The sequence below is a fragment of the Hemitrygon akajei genome, unplaced genomic scaffold (assembly GCF_048418815.1).
Source record: "Hemitrygon akajei unplaced genomic scaffold, sHemAka1.3 Scf000091, whole genome shotgun sequence".
NCBI classification, from domain to species: domain Eukaryota; kingdom Metazoa; phylum Chordata; class Chondrichthyes; order Myliobatiformes; family Dasyatidae; genus Hemitrygon; species Hemitrygon akajei.
In genome coordinates, this window is record NW_027331977.1 from 2,741,624 (window position 1) to 2,749,045 (window position 7,422).

General features: G+C 42.5%; 1 protein-coding gene across 1 annotated transcript in view; it reads right to left on the minus strand.

Moving 5' to 3' along the window:
• LOC140722861 (uncharacterized) overlaps positions 1-7,086 on the minus strand; it is a 118,100-nt gene extending 111,014 nt beyond the window's left edge. The window contains exons 1-2 of the mRNA XM_073037501.1: positions 6,983-7,086; positions 1,335-1,605 (exon numbers count right to left, since the gene is read on the minus strand). The gene's annotated coding sequence lies outside the window, so the exon portion shown is untranslated. The remainder of the gene's footprint in view (positions 1-1,334; positions 1,606-6,982) is intronic.
• Between the last annotated feature and the right edge of the window lie 336 nt (positions 7,087-7,422).

Consider the following 7,422-nt stretch of genomic DNA (forward strand, 5'->3'; position numbering starts at 1 on the left):
ACATTTCTGAGCGACAAGGTCAACTTCTGATGCATTCCACCTCCCCATTAAGGCAACAGTACCTTTCGGAATGGATTGTGCCAATCCATCCTCATCCATTTGAAGCGTTAATTGCGGCGAAGAACAGTGGAGTGAAACTGTTTTCAGAAGTGTTGCTTTCTCAAGTAAGTAGGTGAAGAAACAAAATACGTTGGGTTTAAAATTGGCTTATGTGCCACACCTGTGCCAGACGCAGGAATCTATTGCTTATGGAGCAGCCAATCCTTTTTTTTTAATACAATCAGGTTCTTTGGATGGCTTCACCATTCAGAAAGTGAAATCTCTACAGTCGAACTTTTGATTTCTGTTTTTTATGCTATTTGAAGTGTCCTTCAGTTTGAGGCATTCCTTCAAGCACGGTCAATGGAATTTGAATACTTGCAGAATATTTAAGGTGGGATAAACGGATTCGAGATAACTGGAAGGTGTGGTGAGTAAAATATTAGACGCTTTGTGGGGAGTTGGGAGGATGAAATTAATGAAATAGTGAACAGTTCACATCTGCTTAAACAATGTACAAGCACATGAAAATGGAATTGATTTGTTATCGCCACATGTACTAAAGTCGAATGGTAAGCTTGTCTTGCATACCGTTCATTCAGATTAAATAATGACCCAGTGCTGTGAGGTGGTATCAGGTAAAACAATAACAGAACACAGGATAAAGGGTACCGACGACAAAGAAAGTGAATTCAGTCCGAGAATGGGGAACCTTCATTATATACCTATTCATCTGCCTACGTAGAGCTTATTAATGCCTCTAGAATATTTTTTCCACGCGTAACACTGTATGACAGGTACCCGCCATCTATTGTTAAAGAAAAACATCCCTCGCACATCCCCTTTGAAGTTAGAACTTATCATTGTAAAAGCATCTCTTTTGGTATTAAATGTTTGACCCCAGGCGACGGCTACCGGTTGCACGCTCCACCAATGCCACTCATAATTTAATAACCCTCTGTCAAGTCCACACTCAGCTTCGGCCTTTCCAGAGAACACGGCCTGTCTTCGTTCTATCTCTGCCATTTAAATGCTGCATATTCTCCTGTCAGTAAACCAACAGGGCATAAGGATGAATAGAACGATCGATTACGATAGTAGGATGGTTGAAGCACTTACTGTCTCAGTGAATGTTATAAACTTGTTTTGGTAAAATATATGTTAATTCACACATGGAATACAGGGACTGGAAAAGGAAAATAAGATCGAATGTTTTCACTTCAGTCAATTGCCACAACGGTATACACTACCTCTGATAAACACTTCGACTGAAGATAAGAACAATGTTCTCTTACCTGTGTTTGAACGGTGGGATTATCGGCTTGGCAAAGTCTCAATGTTTCCCATAACTGAAAAGCTGCTCTTGTTTGCTTTGTGAAATAAGCGATGACAATTTAAACACAGCTGCTTGCCGATTGTGCCCAGTTAGCTTCTGCAAACATCAGCGATTGAACTCGGAGGTATTCATTGTTCCAAAGGTCGGAGTCTCCACCCACGGCGCTCACAGTGCTCATGGCGTCGATTCTTCCAAGGTTATCCTGCGCCCTTGTCATCCGAGACTGATCTCTGCTGGGGGGTAGAAGCATTATTCGCGTGATCAAAAAAAAAATCAAAAGAAACCTTGAACAGGAAGGAATCCGACTCCTACGTGTTTCCTGTAATTCGGGCAGAAGGTCCAAACAAAAAGTAGTATTTTCTGCTGTAGTATCAATAATAAGTTTATGAACACCAGTATTAAATAACACATGACCTTGGGACCACTTTTATAGTCGCTTTGCTGATGAGATACGAAGTAATCATTGCACAGGGCGCACTCAACATTGATAATAATGACTTTTTCGAGAGAATAAGGTTTGGATTTATGATGGCGATATAGAGTGAACTTTAAACAGGGTGCGCTCGGCATCCAAGATAACCAGGCGACTGACTTGCTCGCGTCTTTTATAGATGACGTTTTAATGGTTTGGAAAATAAAACTGTCATTGTGAAGTTTCGGTTGGGTAGTTTGTTGATGTTGAGCAATATATTTGGATAAATACATACCACAGCACAGAACGTTAGAGGAATTCAGCAGGCCAGGCGGCATCGATGGAAATGAATAAACAGTCGACATTTCGGGCCTAAGGTAACAGGAAGGAGCTTTAAACAAGTATAGCCTAAGCATATATAGGATATATTGTAGAAAGATCATGCAGGTAGAACTTCGTATGCACGAGATTAAAAATAAGAAGACACGGATTTAAGAAGGCAGCTTGGACTTTGAAAGGAAATATGAGAGGAAAATATTTAGACAGAATGTTCTTGAAATCTGGATCGAGATGACTGTGAACGTCCTAAACCCAGATCTAACAAATAATTTTAAGAGACATTTAGACAAAAAATCGCTGGGTTATCAGCAATCCTGGATTGGGTGTTTTGTACTTAACCGCATATGATTATGGATGTTAAGTTAAAAATGAACATTGAGAAATCCGGGGCCATAATATGACATAAATCACCCTCTAATTAGACGGAGTGAAGCTAAAGTCAGATATATCAGTTTGACAAAGGATTAAAGGAAATTGCAGAATAGTGAGAGAAGAGCTGTCCAAAGTGCACTGGCTGGGGATACTAGCACGGACGTCGACAGAACGGCAATGGCTGGAGCTTCTAGAAGCAATTTGATATTCCCAGCTTGGATATATCCAAAGTCCAGATGACGCCGCCATGGCTGACAGGCGAAGTCAAAGCCAGCACAAAAAGCAAACAATGTGAAGGCAAGCTAACCAATAATATAGAAATGATACCAAGGTTTTCTTTAGGTATCTAAAGCGTAAGCAAGAGGCGAAAGTAGTATTTGGTCATCAAATGATGTTGGAGAAATAATAGTAATAGGGTACAAGGAAATGGCGGATGAGCTGAATCAGTGTCTTGCGTCAGTCCTCGCTGTCGGAAGCACGAGTAGTATGCCCGCAGTTCGTGTGTGTCGGGGGGGGGGGGCGGAAAGTCAGTTTATTTGCTGTTATTAGGAAGAGCTTGGGAAACTGAAACATCTGAAGACAGATAAGTCAACTAGACCTCATGGACTACCCCTCACGGCTTCTAAAAGAGTTAGTTGAAGGGATTAATGATCCATCCAGCATCAATGGAGTCTGGCATGTTTCCGGAGGACGCAAAATTGCAAATTCCATCCCAGTCTTCAGGAAGGGAAGTAGGTAGAAGAACGGAGAAGAAATAAAAATATAGACCGGCTCGCCTGACCTCGGCAGTTGGTAAGATGTTGGAGTCGATTGCTCAGGATGTGGCATCCTGGTACTTGGAGGTAAATGATCAAATAGGCCAAAGACATCAAGTAGAGCGAAAAGCTGCCGACAAATTTAGACTGTCAAATAACAATTGTGCAAACTCAGACAGTACAGATAAAAGAATTATAATATAAATACAAAGTAAATAAATCTCACTATCTTTCCTTTCAGTTCGTCCAGACGAAGCGTCTCGGCCCGAAACGTCGACAGTGCTTCTGAATATAGATGTTGCCTGGCCTGCATTTTGTGTGTGTTGCAGTAAATAAATAGTACTATTAGGAAACGAGTTACGACAAGTGACGGGAGTGTGTGTAGGAGAACACCTTGATTCAAGTGATCATAGCGCCATTAGCTGCAACTTGATCGTGGATAAATATCTGGTCCTCCGGTTGAGTTTCTAAACAGGAAACAGGTCAAATTTGAAGAAATGAGAAAGGATCTATAAAGCGTGGATTGTGAAAGTTTGTTCTCCGGCAAGCACGTCGTAGGTAAGTTGGGGGGCCTTCGAAGGAGAAATTTTGAGAGTGCAGAGTTCGTGTGTTCCTGTCAGGATTAAAGGCAATGTGAATAAGAATAAAGATATAGGGATATTTGAACTTATATAAAGAAGAAGAGAGAGATGTATGACATCTATAAGAAACAGGGAGAAAATAAGGTGCTTGAGGAGTATAAAGGTGCAAAAAAGCAGGAAAGAAATCAGGAGGGCTAAAAGAAGACATGAGGTAGATTTGGCAATCAAGGTGAAGGATAATCCAAAGTTCTTCTACAGGTATATTAAGAGCAAAAGGATAAGAAGGGATAAAATTGACCCTCTTGAGGATCAGAGTGGTCGGCTATGTATGGAACCAAAAGAAATGGGGGAAATCTTAAATGGGTTTTTGAGTCTGTATTTTCCAAGGAGACTGACAAGGAGTCAATGGTATAAGGCAAACAAGTAGTGTGGTCATGGAACCTGTACATATTGAAGAGGAGGAGGTGATTGTTATCTTGCGGCAAATCAGAGTAGGTAAATCCCCAGGACCTGGCAGGGTATTCCCTCGGACCTTGAAGAAGATCAGTGTTGAAATTGCAGGGGCCCCAGCAGAAATATTTGAAATGTTGGTATCTACGGCAGAAGTGCCGGAGGATTGGAGGATAGCTCAAGTTGTTCCGTTGTTTAAAAAAGGCTCTAAAGGTAATCCGAGAAATTATGGGCCTGTAAGTTTGACGTCGGCAGTAGGTAAATTATTGGAAGGAGTACTAAGAGATGGGATCTACCAGTATTTAGATAGACAGGGACTTATTAGGGAGAGTCAGCACGGCTTTGTGCGTGGTAGGTAGTGTTTAAACAATCTATTAGAGTTATTCGAGGAGGTTACAACGAAAGTGAATGAAGGGAAGGCAACGATCTTGACTACATGGACTTCAGTAAGGCCTTTGACAAGGTACCGCATGGGAGGTTAGTTAGGAAGATTCAATCGCTAGGTATACATGATGAAGTAGTAAATTGGATTAGACATTGACTCAATGGGAGAAGTCAGAGAGTGGTAGTGGAGAATTGCTACTCTGAATGGCTGCCTGTGACTAGTGGTGTGCCACAGGGATCAGTGCTGGGTCCATTGTTATTTGTCATCTATATCAATGATCTGGAAGATAATGTGGTAAAATGGATAAGTAAATTTGCTTATGATACAAAGATTGGAAGTTTAGCAGACAGTGAGGAAGGTTTTCAAAGCTTGCAGAGGGATATGGACCAGCTGAAAAAATGGGCTGAAAAATGTCAAATGAAGTTTAATACAGACAAGTGTGAGGTATTGCACTTTGGAAGGAAAAACCAAGGTAGAACATACAAGGTAAATGGTAGGGTACTGAGGAGTGCAATAGAACAGAGGGATCTGGGGATGCAGATACAATATTCTCTAAAAGTGGCATCACAGGTAGATAGGGTAGTAAAGAGATATTTTGTACGTTAGCCTTTATAAATGAAAGTATTAAGTATAGAGTGGGAATGTTATGGTGAAGTTGTATAAGGCGTTGGTGAGGCCAAATTTTGGAGTATTGTGTGCAGTTTTGGTCACCGAATTACAGGAAGAATATTAATACGGTTGAAAGAGAGCAGAAAAGTTTTGCAAGGATGTTGCCGGGACTTGAGAAAAACTGAGTTACAGAGAGAGGTTGAGTAGGTTAGGACTTTACTTCCTGGAGCAGAAGAACGAGGGGAGATTTGATAGAGGTATATAAAATCATGATGGGTATAGATAGAGTGAAAGCAAGTAGGCTTTTTCCACTGACGCTTGGGCAGAAAAAACAAACAAACAGAAGACGTGGGTTATGGGTGAAGGAGGAATGGTCTATAGGGAATATTGAGGGGCGGTGCTTCTTCACGCCAGAGAGGGGTGAGAGTGTGGAATGAGCTGCCAGATGAAATGGTAAATGTGGGCTCACTTTTAACATTTAAGTAAAACCTGGACAGGTATATGGATGAGAGGTGTACGGAGGGATATGGTCCAGGTGCAGGTCAGTGGGACGGGGCAGAAAAAATGTTTCGGCACCGCCAAGAAGGGCCAAAAGGCCTGTTTCTGTGCTGTAATGATCTATGGTTGTATGGTACTGAGCACGAGCTGTAGGGTTCATCAGAATAAGGCCTTTATTAGTCTCTGCCTGCAGTTTCCTCTCTGATGTTTTTAGCTCACAGCTATCCAATATTTCAGTTGGGAAGAGTTTATTTAAGACCATAAGACGAAGAACCAGAACTAGGCCATCCATCACATCCTATCTGCTCTACCATTTCATCCTGGCTCTCTCAACCCGATTCTCCTGCCATCTCCCCAAAACCTTCAATGTTCACGTTCCTAATCACGTTCCTATCATCCTCTGCGCAAATGCATCGCAGAAAATGGGCTGTACTGAGGAGTTCCGTGTTACGAGTTGGTGCCAGAGGCATACCGGCAGAAGTTCCGGAATTTGAAGACCCCCCTGGAACCACACGTATTTAGAGTTTGCCCTTGAGATAGAGATGTGTTATGAGCGTTGGTGCGCCTCAAAAGGGGTTGTTGGAGATTATGATAAACTGGTGCAGCTAATGTTGATGGAGCAATTTAAAAGTTGTATCCCTGAAAATAGGAAGACGTACTTGGATGAGAAGGAGACAGAGACTCTGTCTGCGACTGCCAAATTAGCAGACGATTACGCCCTAACCCACAAGGCAAAGTTTTCCTCAAATACGAATTACGAGAAAGACCGTAGGGACTGTAGAGAAAGCCCGCCGGCTAAGGCAGAGAATAAGCCAGGAGCTAGTGGAAAAGGCGAGGAAAAGCAGGCTGGCAGGAAGGTTCCTAGCTTTACCCTGTTATAATTGTGGGAATGCTGGTCATATAGCATCCAAGTGTTTTGCTCCGAAGAAGGAGAAAGGAAAAGGGAAAACGGCAGTCCCGACAGATTGCATTGAGTGGGTCAGCAGATCGATGGGGAAGGCAAAAGTAGATAGAGTCCAAGAGGGGATGAGAAATTTATTTCGGAAGGGACGGTGTCTATGAAAGAAGGAGAAACCCCAGTTCAAGTGAGAATCTGGAGGGATACTGGGGCTGACCAGTCATTGATCCTAAGTAAGGTGCTAGATTTTAGTCCTGAAACTGGAGAGGTTGTGTTAAGAGGCATAGTAAAGGAGACAAAAGCTGTACCTTTGCACAAGTCATTTTAAAACGTGACCTGCTCTCTGGACCAGTCGAAATATGGCAGCAGTCAGATTTACCGAGAAACGGCGTGGACGTCCTTCTTGGTAACGATTTAGCGGGTGGTGACGTGTATTCAGCAGTGAAGTTGACAAGCAAGCCTGTGAGTGCTGAGGACCCGCCCATAGATTCTAAGATTTATCCCGCATGCGCAATCACTCCCAGCATGTCCAGAAAGGCGGCTGAGAAAGAAGACATTTTAAATGAGTGCAGTGTTGATTTGGCTGAGACATTTTTACCGACCCTGTACCAAGAGGGGTTAGGGGATGGTAAAACGGAGAATAGGGAGGTGGAAGAGAGTAAAGGAGAGGAGGTAGATCCACCCTTAGTCAAGAGGGAATTTATAAAGGCACAGAGTAAAGATGAGAAACAGATATGGCAGTTAAAAG